This window comes from Hippocampus zosterae, chromosome 5 (genome assembly GCF_025434085.1).
Source record: "Hippocampus zosterae strain Florida chromosome 5, ASM2543408v3, whole genome shotgun sequence".
Classification (NCBI taxonomy): domain Eukaryota; kingdom Metazoa; phylum Chordata; class Actinopteri; order Syngnathiformes; family Syngnathidae; genus Hippocampus; species Hippocampus zosterae.
The window spans coordinates 3,266,736-3,280,604 of NC_067455.1; the positions used below are offsets into that span (position 1 = coordinate 3,266,736).

Sequence of the window (13,869 nt, forward strand, 5' to 3'; positions counted from 1 at the left end):
GTGAAGAGCGAATATTTGTTCAGGGTGTTTGGGATTTGCGTGTGTATTTCAACAGGCATCTCACACACACACACACACAGCGGATGCATAAAGCGTCCAGATGAATTTGTGATGGCAGGTGGCTGGTTGGGGACCAGTTGGTCCAGACAGCAGATGGTCTCGTGGCAGGAAGGGGCCGGCCTGGAGAATTTCCAGATTTTTTTTTTTCCTCTTCGATATTACAAGGAATGATTCTCTTTTCCATGCAGCATTTGACCATTTCAACCCACTTCGTGATATGACAAGAATAGAATTGGGTGACTCTCACCATGCGTAACACAACCCACACTCTCCCATCCGGTAGATTTATTCACTTGCTTTTAGTTCGTTTTTATTGTGTTTTTGTCTCTTGGTTTTCATTTCAATTAGTTTTAATTGGAGTAAGTTTATTTATTTATTTTTTTAAGTTAAATTTTTGTTTAGTTTGTATGATAATATTCATCTTTCATTCATTCATTCATCTTCCGAGCCGCTTGATCCTCATTAGGGTCGCGGGGGGTGCTGGAGCCTATCCCAGCTGTCTTCGGGCAGTAGGCGGGGGACACCCTGAATCGGTTGCCAGCCAATCACAGGGCACACAGAGACGAACAACCATCCACGCTCACACTCACACCTAGGGACAATTTAGAGTGTCCAATCAGCCTGCCACGCATGTTTTTGGAATGTGGGAGGAAACCGGAGCACCCGGAGAAAACCCACGCAGGCTCGGGGAGAACATGCAAACTCCACACAGGGAGGCCGGCGCTGGAATCGAACCCGGTACCTCTGCACTGTGAAGCCGACGTGCAAACCACTGGACTACCGGGCATAAATACATTTATTTATAAAACTCATTCAATGCCAGCGATGTTTTTGTACCGTCCCCCACAGGTGGCAAAATCAGCCCCAGAGAGTAAAAAAAAAAAAATACCCCCAAAACCCTGCCACAGTTTCACTTTAGCCTCAGGGGGCTTCCACGAGCTCCCCAGTTCCCGGTTGAAGCAGAAAAGTTTAGATTTTCTGGACCTGGATTTGCCATCTCTGACTGCACGGCAAAACCTTTCGTTACAACATTCTTCGGTAATGATCATTCTTTCCGATTGAGCAACTTTTCATGCATATTTTGCGTATTGCGTAGTACTCGAGGCGCTTTATTTACTTGGTATGGGATCCGTACGAAATGTCGCTGTACTCAAACACACGCAGAGTCGCGCCTTCTTCAACTGTTCAATTAAAACAGGCGCCAACAAGTGGAGGAAAAACGGCCAAAGACGGAATTGTGTGTTTGTTGGAGGGGGGGGGCGAGACAGTGGCTGGCATCCAAGGCGGCCTCTGTCCGCATGTGCGCGTGTTTTGACTTGATTATTGCCCATCTTTTTATGTATGCCAGACGTTTGAGTGTTGGGCTTTTTTGTTGTTGTTGTTGTTTTTTTTAAATGCTCGCCGTTATCAAGGCGGCGCAGACCAACGAAGCCCTTCAGTGGCACATTAGCTGCATTTAGCATGAAGATTGGTGGGCCTTGTGTGTCACCCCCCCCCCCCGCCCCGCCATTTGCCATATATGTGTGTGTGTGTGTGTGTGTGTGCGCTTTCAGTCAGTATGCGGCCGCCGTTGCATTTGCAGACGTGAGCCGTTAGGTAATCACAAATCATTCTGATCTATTCCCGAACCCTCCGCCATTATATATAGCATTATCCACTCTGCCACCCACTCGCCATTCTCTCTTTCATGCTCTCTCGTTTCCTTCTTCCTGGCACACTTACTCTATTTTCTGCCTCCACTCATCCCAGTCCTCCAGCTCCCGCACTCCCACACTCACTCCATCGGCCCGTGGTTTGCTTCGGCCGTATATATTACCGCTTCCTTGTTGTTTGTCCTCTGCTCTCTTGACATTTCGCTTGTCATCTCACGTCTCCTTCCGTCGCCAAGAGTTATACACCACCAGTGTTTTACTGAACCCGCCTCAACAAATCTCGTATTTTCCTGTCTAACCTCCCCCCCTTCCCAGCCCCCCCCCCCCCCACCTCTGTTTTGCCTTCCATCATGTGTGATCACAGTATTGATTGCATGCTCTGGTGACAGGCACAGTAATGGACGGCTCTATGTGTGTGTGGGTGTGTGGGTGTGTGGGAGAGGGAGAGCGAGAGAGCGGATGCCGATAACTCACCTGAGCAAGCGGAGGCCCGCCGGGGTGGGAGGGGGCAGGCAGAGTAAGAGGTAGCGGAAGCTTGACGGGCTACATTTTAAAGCCAGTGAGCCAAATGTAGGGCAACTTTCAAATCACAAGCCCCTGGCACCTCGGGGAAGTCGACCAGCTACGGAAAGACAGACCCCCCCCCCCCCCCCCCCTCCACACACACACACAGACACACATCCCGCCGTCTGCCTGCCCGCCAGCCGATAAAACAAATGAGTAACCCCCCGAGATGGCGACTGACTGATGTGGTTGGCATTTATTCTTGCCAAATAGTGAGCTCCTCAATAACCGAGTGGCAATGTGCCGCAATTTAAATGCTAATTCAATTAAATCAATCGCCTTTCTTTCACCCGCGATGTTCAGTGGCTATTTTTCCACGGATTCTTGTGGACAATGAAGCCCGGCAGGGCAGTGTGTACCACCGGTGTTAGACTCTCACACTCTCCGAGGAAAGAATATGAAAATACCCAAGCTAGCTTAGCGCTAGCTAGCAGCTGGTCGGACACAAGGGGCTGGATTTAAAAACAGGTCCAAAAGAAGACCTGCGTCAAAACGTCCAACATTCGCAGTTACATGAATACCGTAAAAAGGTTTCACTTGCTATTTGCATCATCCTTCGTATTGTTTATTTTGACCCTGCGGTCCACATTAACATGTTCATCTAATAACCGATTTAGCACATCATAGTTAATCATATTTTAATATAATCAACATATGGTTTTGTATTAGTCGTGCTGTTTAAAAAAACAGTCGGAGCTCCTTGGAGGTGTGCCAACAATTTAATTATTTCATACAGTATGTATTTTATGAATGGAGCATATTGTAAAATGCCATCGTGTGACACATCCGATTCCCCTCGCTGGCTTTCGGTTGCTTATGCAGAGCTTGATTTCATGGTAATTTGAATGGAATCACATTGCATGTTCCGGTTTCTTCTTAACTCATTCAATATGGCTTTCGAAATGTTAAAAAAAAAAAAAAGCAGGCAGAAATAAGGTGCCCTATGTACAGCAATGAAACTAAACCTGACCTACTGATTCTGAATAAGCGATGCTAATGCAAGATGCGCTCGTTTTCCAAATTTTCTGGTTTAAATCTTGCCAAGCCTAATGTGACACCCACTAAACGCGCAGCATTATGCATGCGTTTGTTCAGCCAGGGTAACTCGTTTCGCCAACAATGGAACAAAACAAATGCTAATTCTTATTAAAATACGGCCGCGCCGCATAAATGTTCCGACAGACGTTTGCTGCTAGCATATGCTATTGCCTATTAGCATAGAGTGACCCACTTATGCTGTAGGTGCACGAAAATATGGGGATAAAAAGTCAAATCTTTGACTTAATAAATGTGGTCCAGTGGTTAGCGCGTTCCTGTGTGGCGTTTGCATGTTCTCCCCCGGGCCTGCGTGGGTTTTCTCCGGGTACTCCGGTTTACTCCCACATTCCAAAAACATGCATAGCAGGCTAATTGAGCACACGACATTGTCCTTAGGATGTGAGTGTGAGCTCAGATGGTTGTTTGTCTCTGTGTGCCCTGCGATTGGCTGGCAACCAGTTCAGGGTCTCCTACCCTCCTCAAAAAAAAAAAACATCTTGATGAATTGCAACCAATGTTGTACTCATCAACCCAACTTGTAATCGGGGTGACTTGTTTGTCACATAGTATTCAAATACTAAAATGTAGACTAACACACATTTCTGCGTTTTGCTGCCCTCCTCATGCCCTCTGCAGTCAGCTCCTCTAAGCTTCATTAGCCCCGCGTCTCCATGTGACCAATTTCGGCAACCTCTCGCAGTATTTTCACACCAGCTAAACGACAGGGATGAAATTCAGACGTGAATATCGATCATTAGCTCCCTCACTTCCTCTCGTGGAGAAAAAAAAAAAAAAGTAATTATGAGACTAATTTGATCTCGTTTAATGCGTTGCTACTCAAGTGACTGCAGTCAGCATTGGACAAACTATTGCCAGTGAATTGAATTCCCATAAATGGCTGTGAATTCAACTTTTAATCCATTATATAGCCATAAAAGCAGCCCGGGTGGGAGATATACAGCGCCTCGGGATTAGCATAATAAAATACGCTCTTATAGAAGCACCCTTTTTTTTTTCCATTTAACGTTTGCTGTAGTGTAATGGAGTTATGGCGAGTAGGCAGTTCAATTGAAAAAGCACAGTTAAAACTGATGAAATCATTTCGCCTTAGCAGACGCAGAAAAGTCATTTCCTACTGCGCGGCCTCCTCCAGCAGTGTGACAAACTACACGGTTAAAAAGAAAGTCTGCCGGAGAAGAAACGCCAGAACACCAAGGTCATGAACCGCACACTCGCTTCAAACGCCTGACGGCAACAGAATATCAATCGGCAATCCATCAGGTCCCACACGGGCACCAATAGGTTCCCTGCTCGTCAATATCTTTGATTATTTCAACAAGCATTGATGGTCTTCACATTTATTTGAACGCTTGTGGTTGCGGGTGTACCTCATGTTGTGTCCAAAGAGTATGCGTGTACACGCTCTGTGTTTTTATCATTTGTATGAACAAGTGAACACTTCATATTTTCACCAATATTTAATCGCTTTTTTAGTTTTTTTTAGATGTATTTGTATGTTTGAATGCATTTGTGTTTTCTTGTAAGACTACTATATTTTATTGTAATATTAGTGATCATTTGATCACTAATATTATAAAACTTATATTAATAATTATAATATAAAACTTTGATCTTTTTTTATATTAAAAAAAGATAAAATAAATTAAAAATATATTTTATATTATTTTTTTATATTAAAATCATGTGGTCATAACAACTAAATGTAATGTAAAGCATTTTTGCCACATTTATTTTAAAAAATTTTTTTGCTTCAATTCAATGGACATTGTGCTGCTCCTTCTGGCGTGTGCAGCTTTTTCTGTCTAATACGCGCATACAGATATACTGTACGCTGAGCTGGTCTCCACTCTTTGTGGAGGATAAAGAATATATGCCTACGTGTAATCTCATATTGGCTGTCTTGGTGTGTTGCCCCACCTTTGGGTTCAAATGCTTAAACCTAATGCTTAGTTTGTATGTTGAAAACAAAACAAAAAGGCCGGGAAATCTGAAAAGCTATATTATAATTGCATTAAAAAATGATATGCTGTATTTTTACCCCAAATTTTTGGAATAAACCAGGATAAAGCACCAATCAAGTCTTTTCCATGAAAAATTGGAGTTAGCTACGCCGCCCCCCACCCCCATTTTTCATTTAGATTTTTTTTTTAAATTTGTGACAAGCTGACTCTGCAGGTGCCCAATCGTGAGGATGTGGAGGGTGCACCGTTTTGCTTTTCTCGTGACCATTCACGACTTCAAGATGCCTTTAGAGTATCACAGAAGGCATAAGCTTGACTCACTGCCCATTCAAACGCCGCAACAAAATGGCAAACTCACGATATGGGCCATCAAAGCCGTGTCTAGCCCATTTTTGAGGATGCTAAAGCACCCCATAAGTAAATCCAAGCACCCCCAAACATTCTAGAGGTCTTCTCGACTGAGCAATGAGCTGAGCGTGTGTGTGTGTGTGTGTGTGTGTATGTGGTGCTAATATTAAAGGCAAGGTGCCACTGACTACACGCTCATGATCTCTGAAACTCCCATCGCACAGGTCTCAAACTCTGAACTGCTTGCCAATCACACGGCACACAGAGACGAACAACCGTCCGCGCTCACACTCGCACCTAGGGACAATTTGGAGTGTTCAGTCCGCCTGCCATGCATGTTTCTGGAATGTGGGGAGGAAACCGAAGTACCCGGAGAAAACCCACGCAGACCCGGGGGAGAACATGCGAAGTCCACACAGGGAGGGCCGGAGTTGGAATTGAACCTGCTACCTCTGCGCTGTGAGGTCGACGCGCTAACAACCACTGGACTGCCGGGCCGCCTGACAGGAACATTCAAAAAATAAATTAAAGGAGATAATTACAACATTTGCTTTAATTTCGGGCGGCCCGGTAGTCCAGTGGTTAGCACGTCGGCTTCACAGTGCAGAGGTACCGGGTTCGATTCCAGCTCCGGGCTCCCTGTGTGGAGTTTGCATGTTCTCCCCCGGCCTGCGTGGGTTTTCTCCGGGTGCTCCGGTTTCCTCCCACATTCCAAAAAACATGCGTGGCAAGCTGATTGAACACTCTAAATTGTCCCTAGGTGTGAGTGTGAGTGCGAATGGTTGTTCGTCTCTGTGTGCCCTGCGATTGGCTGGCAACCGATTCAGGGTGTCCCCCGCCTACTGCCCGGTGACGGCTGGGGTAGGCTCCAGCACCCCCCGCGACCCTAGTGAGGATCAAGCGGTACGGACGATGAATGAATGAATGAATGAATGAATGCTTTAATGTCACAAAATGGTTTTTTTGTGTGTTTTGTTTCATATGCTTTGTAGCACTTTTAGTGTTCAAATGAAGCCATTCTCCAAAAGCAAGAAAGCTATCGCATCAGCCGAAGAGGTTGAAAAGAGGACACCACTTGGCGAAAAAAAAGGCACACTTGTACAAATCTAACATGAGATCGTTCCAATTAATGTAAGTGAAGTTGCGTTACAGTCGTGAGTGGGGGAGCGGGGGGGGGGGGGGGGGGGGGAGCCATTCAACGCAATGCACGAAAGAATTCCATCGTAGCGTCAAGTCGACTTAATCCAACACGGGTCTGATTAAAGGCTTCGTTTGTTGCGCCTTGATTTGTGCGCGAAAGCTCAGCCGCCGCCACCGAACCCCCCCCTGCCGTCGAGAGACGGCATCAGACGCCGGCTTCCATCCTCCGATCGACACCGTGTAAGAGTTGATGTGAAAAAGGGCCGTTCCCGCGCGCGACATTAATACTCGGCTAATTACCGGCAGGCGGCGGCGGCGTCGCTGCCGACGCTTGACGGCAAGAGAGCGTCTCTCGTCCTACTTATTGTGCCGACTTTGCGCCGCAGTCGCGATGGATTTGTCTCTCGCCACCGCAGTCTGGATGGATTTGTCTCTCGCTCGCGGCGTACTGAAAACAAAGACGAAATGAGCATGCTGCTTTTCCGCGCGGGCAAATTAGAGGAGATGAGAACAACGGGCGCGGAGAGCCTCGCTCTCAGTCAGCATTAATACAAACACAATCTCGTCGTGATGTGGCAAGTTGAGCCTTTTTTGGCTCTTATGTAAGTTTTGCTCACAGAAACGACGCTGGAAACGCTGACGTGTGCATCGGCCGGCGCTGGCCGGGAACAAATTGCAAATACTTGGTTGCTGTGCTTGAGTCGATTTTTCAGGTACAGCAATACCTCTACTGATGAAATTTCTGTAAGAAATTTTCTTTCCAAGAAAAATTTGTAAGTCAAGACGCATTTTCCATGTAAATGCCCTAATTCGTTCCCAGCTCCCCAAAAATTTTGACGTAAATGTTTTCTGAAGCATAAAAATGCCTCAAAATATGTAACGACTACATTACGATTAGATTATTGCACAATAATTGAGAGTTGTGCTTAAAGAAAAGAGTCAAGAATAAAAATGATGGCCATTGAACGTCCTCATCAGTTTTTTTTTTTTGCCCTCTCGAGTCCATGTTCTCTCTTAGAAGTGGTTTTTGACTGGCATTTTGTAAAGAACCGATCCAAGGATGTTTGCTTTTGTCGGCTTTTAACAATCCTTCGAAAAGGCGAAAATCAGTTTAGTGAGCGATCGATCGCCCGACTGGTGAACATTTTTTTCTGGGTAATTCACACTTACGTAAAATGTCTCATGGCCCGAAGGGCGAATGATGAGGACGCTGCACAGACACAGATCTCTCTATCAACACACATACACAGACACATTCGGTAAAGGTCCCTCTTAGCCAATGGAATGCCAGCGTGATGCTCAGGAATAGCCAATGGCAGAACAGCGATAAGCATGTTGCGTTTAGGAAACTCGGAGCTTCGAGTAGCGGGCCGTACTGTATTTTTACCTTTCATATCTTGACATTTCTTTCGTAACAAGAGGCAGCAGATTTCTTAGATAGGAAACGGAGAAAACGTGGAGTATGAGGAGGCGGGAGACGGAAGCGACGGTGTGTGATCTGGAAAACAAAACAAAAAACAATTTGGGACATAGTGACATAAAAACAAAACCACAACAACAAATGCTCTAAACGTCTCCCTCCCATGCCACTAGGACCACCTCCACAGATTCCCTAAAATGAAATCGTCCCTCCCCGCGAACCATTTCGTTACATGCTCAAAATTTTTTAATGGTCTCTTAGCAACAAAGGGGGGGGGGGGGGCTCAATTTAAAACGATCAGTTTACCTCCTTCTCTCCTGATAATTAGTAGAGCAGTGTGTGAAAATGTTTTTTTTGACACCACCTGATAGTTTCATTCTTCTTCTACATTTGCATGACGGCTGAGGACATCAACAGCACTTTCGGGATATAATTACTGGTACAGGTTCGTGTACCTGTGCCAGCACCTTCTCCTCCACCTCTATCTGTCATCCTCGACTCTGTTGCCACGGCAGCAAAAACATGACAACTAGAGATGGACCAAATCTGTGTGTGTGTGTGTAGAAGTGCTGCGAGAAGATCAAAGTCCTCACTTGTGTTTGCCGGCCACGGCGAACCCGCCAAAACAAGCAGAACATCGCACACCCGTTGATGCGTACTTACGCTCTGAGTAAACCGCAATCTCCAGTCGCCGTTTGCATCCGTTGTGGACATTGCGTCCAGTTTTCGATCCTGCTGCCCGTCATGGCTGCCGTCTTGTTGCCATCCAAAGTAATTACCAGCCGGAATAGAAGAGAGCTAGCGGTGAAAGGATGCTCATCGATTGTCAATTTGGACAGTTTTCCTCGTGTGCTGCTGTTCACTGCCACTCCAGTGGTTCATTTTTCCTTTCCTGGGTGGATGTGCAGAATGTGCGACGGGCAGACACAAAATATATCCTGGACCTATTGGGCAATCTTTATCGCAGGGGTTACCGGGCGCTAGGAAGCTACTGTTTGTACTTCTTGGGGACCGATTTTTTTGTACATCTCTAATTTCATTCATTCATTCATCTTCCGAGCCGCATGATCCTCGCTAGGGTCGCGGGGGGTGCTGGAGCCAGTCCCAGCTGTCTTCGGGCAGTAGGCGGGGGACACCCTGAATCGGTTGCCAGCCAATCGCAGGGCACACAGAAACGAACAACCATTCACGCTCACACTCACACTTAGGGACAATTTAGAGTGTTTAATCAGCCTGCCACGCATGTTTTTGGAATGTGGGAGGAAACCGGAGCACCCGGAGAAAACCCACGCCGGCCCGGGGAGAACATGCAAACTCCACACAGGGAGGCCGAAGCTGGAATCGAACCCGGTACCTCTGCACTGTGAAGCCGACGTGCTAACCACTGGACTACCTGGCCGCCCCATCTCCAAATTATTTCTTTTATTCATACATGATTGCGGGAGGAGATGACATAATGAGACTGCGTACCCTAATGCCAGTTCTTTAGTTTTTCATACACGAATACGGCTAACGACAATTATTCGTCTTTGATACCGTGCTAAAAAGGCCCAGCGTGCACCGCTGAAAGCCACATAGCATATTTCATTCAACCAGCCCACATCCATTCATGCCGTTTCTCCATTTTCCTTCTGCGTTTAATACCGACACTTATACGCATACTCTCCATTTGATATGCCAAAAATAAAGGCCTTACTTCCAAGTTACTCCTTCAAATCAGTTTATTTGCTTTTGGCAAAATTCGCTTCATTTACCAGAGAGTCGTTTTATTTATATGTGACAAAAAAAACCTCCACTTTGTTCATCATATATATTCATTCATTCATCTTCCGTACCGCTTGATCCTCACTAGGGCCACGGGGGGTGCTGGAGCCCATCCCAGCCGTCTCCGGGCAGTAGGCGGGGGACACCCTGAATCGGTTGCCAGCCAATCGCAGGGCACACAGAAACGAACAACCATTCGCACTCAATTTCGAGTGTTCAATCAGCCTGCCACGCATATTTTTGGAATGTGGGAGGAAACCGGAGCACCCGGAGAAAACCCACGCAGGCCCGGGGAGAACATGCAAGCTCCACACAGGGAGGCCGGAGCTGGAATCGAACCCGGTACCTCTGCACTGTGAAGCCGAAGTGCTAACCACTGGACTACCGGGCCGCCCCATCATATATATGTAAAATGAAAAAAGTAAATGCCTCGCCCTTAAGCGACGCCGCCCCCTATCTGCATTTCAGTAAACAAACACACCCCCTTGCTTACAATATGAATGCTCAAACTAATTCCGGTGTATGAAAACGGGCTCACAGCATACACAGATGTTCCTGAAAGGCTTCGCCGTTTCACAGCACAAGTACGAGACTCTCGAAGAAGTCACTCGCCTGCACGTTTCTCCAAAGGAAAAAAAAAAAGAAAAAAAAAGGAAGTAGCGGAAACCTCAGGAGAGATGGTTCAAAAGAAGTAGAAGAAAAAAAAAGGAAAAAATCTCAATTTTCACATGGGGTCGGCATGAGGGGTGTGGAAGAAGTGGGTGGTGGAAAAAGGTGCGGGGGGGGGGGGGGGGACAAGTGCAAAAAAAGCAGGAAGTAATACTGTCATGTAATATCCTGTAACAAGGCTCGCACCCTCCCTCAGAGAAAACATTCCACATCCGCTGCGACATGACTCTCATCCCTCCCGCCACCATTTTTTTTGTCTTCTTGCTGCACAATGTAATCATCACATTTGATGTATGACATCTTTTTTTTTTTTTCCTTCCCTAAACTGTATTCAAATATTTCAAATCTGCAAAGAAGCCAAGTTGCAGGGTGCTGGGTTCGAGGAGAGCATCCTAATTGTGATTAAAACACTTGAACCCCACCCCCACACTCCCCTCAAGTGCTGCTTCCACATCGTGGGGTGAAAAAATAAACACACACACACTCACTTCCTTTTGTGCATCATCAGCGCTTTGATCGTTTTTTTTACTCAATCCTGTGCTGCCGTTAAGAGGAAAATGCACTCCAGTAAACAAAGCTGGTGTGTACCCAATGCAAGCGCAAATCCACATTTTATTTATTTCCGTTCATGAATCAACGGTCCTTTTATCAAAGTCAGTCAGGCCACACTCGATCAGATTGAAAATGTCTTTTTTGGTTGGTTTTTTTGGTTGCAATTCAAACCAAAAAAAAAAAAAAAAGACCTGAATGGAATTTCATTTTGACCAATTAAAATAATTGCTTGAGCAAAGCAAAACGTGACCCATGCCATGAATCCAAAAACAAATATTGTCAGGACATACTGAAGTGTTTTTCTCAGAAAGCAAAGAATTAGTCTGACGGGTATGGATTTTTTTTTTGGGGGGGGTGTGGTTTGTCCTGTTCCATGTAATTGCAAATGATGGCGCTTTATGCAATTTCTCATTCATTCATTCATCTTCCGAGCCGCTTGATCCTCACTAGGGTCGCGGGGGGTGCTGGAGCCTATCCCAGCTGTCTTCGGGCAGTAGGCAGGGGACACCCTGAATCGGTTGCCAGCCAATCGCAGGGCACACAGAGACGAACAACCAACCACGCTCACACTCACACCTAGGGACAATTTAGAGCGTCCAATCAGCCTGCCACGCATGTTTTTGGAATGTGGGAGGAAACCGGAGCACCCGGAGAAAACCCACGCAGGCCCGGGGAGAACATGCAAACTCCACACAGGGAGGCCGGAGCTGGAATCGAACCCGGGACCTCTGCACTGTGAAGCCCACGTGCTAACCACTGGACTACCGGGCCGCCTATGCAATTTCTCCTCTTCTATGATTTATTTTTCTTGCAAGAGTTAGATCCTATGAAATATTACGATGACTAGTATGACTAGACTGGTGCACGCACACACACACATACACACACACACACACTTTGTCCAAAGGTACACACAAGTCTCTTTCTAATTATTCCTTTCGAGTCTGTGCGTGTGCGCATGCGCTTGGTGTCTTCGGTTGTCATCGCATGGGACAAAATAGATTGCGACAGAATCTCGGTGCTGCCACTGCCCCTGAACCGGACTGACTCAGGGTTCTCTGGCGTACACGTCACCTGTGTGAGGCAAAATGGCGCCCCGGGGAGATTTTTTTTTGGGGGGGGTGGGTCGCCAAGGAGACACGGCGAGTGGAGGGAATGAAGCGGAGACAGAGCAGGAAGAAAGAACGGATGAGAGATGGCGGAGTCAGACGGTCAGATGTGGGCAAGAAGTGGGTGGGAGGAAGGCGCGGGTGCAGTTAACATCCGCTTGACTGATTTTTGAGCCGTAACATGAGTCCGATATCGGGCGCAGCAAAAAGTTCCAATTCAATTCCACTCATCAAACTTAGTTTCATCTTGGCAATGCTCAAAAATGTCCTGGTGCGACAAACATCCTTCTTTCCTTCCTTGCGACCTTCGTGACTTGATTCCTTTTCCCCCACTCCTTCCCTTCATTTCCTCACTTGAAAAGTTACTTTCCGAAGCGTTTCTCACTTTTGTTGTGACAGTTACACAGGAATTTCCCAAGGCCCGTTTTATAGGTGGTTGTCGCACCAGGCGAGGTAGTAATCGAATCCTTTGCAGAGATACGAGAGGGATCATTTATCTTGGGCCCGTACACAACATGGGCAAAAGTATTGGGACACCATGACACTCTGATTTCTTTTGTGTGTGTGTGTGTATTTGGCATCCATTTTGGCTCCGGTAAGCTAGCTCATTGCCTGTTTCAAATAAATATAAATAAAGTAAATGTGAGTAACATTTTTTATTTTAAAGCTAAACGCTATATGTCAACTATTCAGAGTCACGTTTTCAGACTTTATTTTCAAACATTTCATGTTTGGAAAGGAATCACTGAAATAACCTCTGCTTGAAATGAAACAATAAAACTTAAAAAATAATAATATAAAAATATAAAATAATAAAAAGGCGGCCCGGTAGTCCAGTGCTTAGCACGTCGGCTTCACAGTGCAGAGGTACCGGGTTCGATTCCAGCTCCGGCCTCCGTGTGGAGTTTGCATGTTCTCTCCGGGCCTGCGTGGGTTTTCTCCGGGTGCTCCGGTTTCCTCCCACAATCCAAAAACATGCGTGGCAGGCTGATTGAACACTCCAAATTGTCTGTAGGTGTGAGTGTGAGTGGTTGTTCGTTTCTGTGTGCCCTGCGATTGGCTGGCAACCGATTCAGGGTGTCCCCCGCCTACTGCCCGGAGACGGCTGGGATAGGCTCCAGCACCCCCCGCGACCCTAGTGAGGATCAAGCGGCTCGGAAGATGAATGAACTTGCATAAAATAAAATCCAGGTGATGCCTTCACACGGCGGAAGAAAAGAACCTGTTCTCCTTTCCGGGTGTATCCTTCATAAAGTTATGAAACAGAGCCCGGTGTATCGTCGTGTTGCTTTGGCGTCCCCGGAAGCACACTGTGGAAGGCGAGATGAAACGATGGTGACATGAAACGCTCATCGTATCTCTATTAATGCGCTCCAGAGTTTCTGTTCGGTTTTCTTGTGATGTAAGAGCTTTTTTTCCCCATTCAACGTGTTATCATTTCAAATGCACGCACCCCCGTTTCTCCCGACCCCCCCCCCCAGCTGCCGCGTCGGATGATAAAATATCAGACGAGAGCTACGTTGGCGGACGTCATCCCTGCCCAGATTTCATCCGATTTGCATGAGATGGTA

The 13,869-nt window shown here is 46.5% G+C and overlaps 1 protein-coding gene and 1 long non-coding RNA gene across 4 annotated transcripts in view; one reads left to right on the forward strand and one right to left on the reverse strand.

Moving 5' to 3' along the window:
• The window catches only part of LOC127600700 (uncharacterized), a 149,642-nt gene extending 140,040 nt beyond the window's left edge, over positions 1 to 9,602 (reverse strand). The window contains exon 1 of the long non-coding RNA XR_007962403.1: positions 9,559 to 9,602. This is a non-coding gene — a long non-coding RNA (uncharacterized LOC127600700). The remainder of the gene's footprint in view (positions 1 to 9,558) is intronic.
• The window catches only part of grik5 (glutamate receptor, ionotropic, kainate 5), a 108,037-nt gene that overhangs the window by 36,230 nt on the left and 57,938 nt on the right, over positions 1 to 13,869 (forward strand). The gene's annotated exons all lie outside the window — the stretch shown is intronic.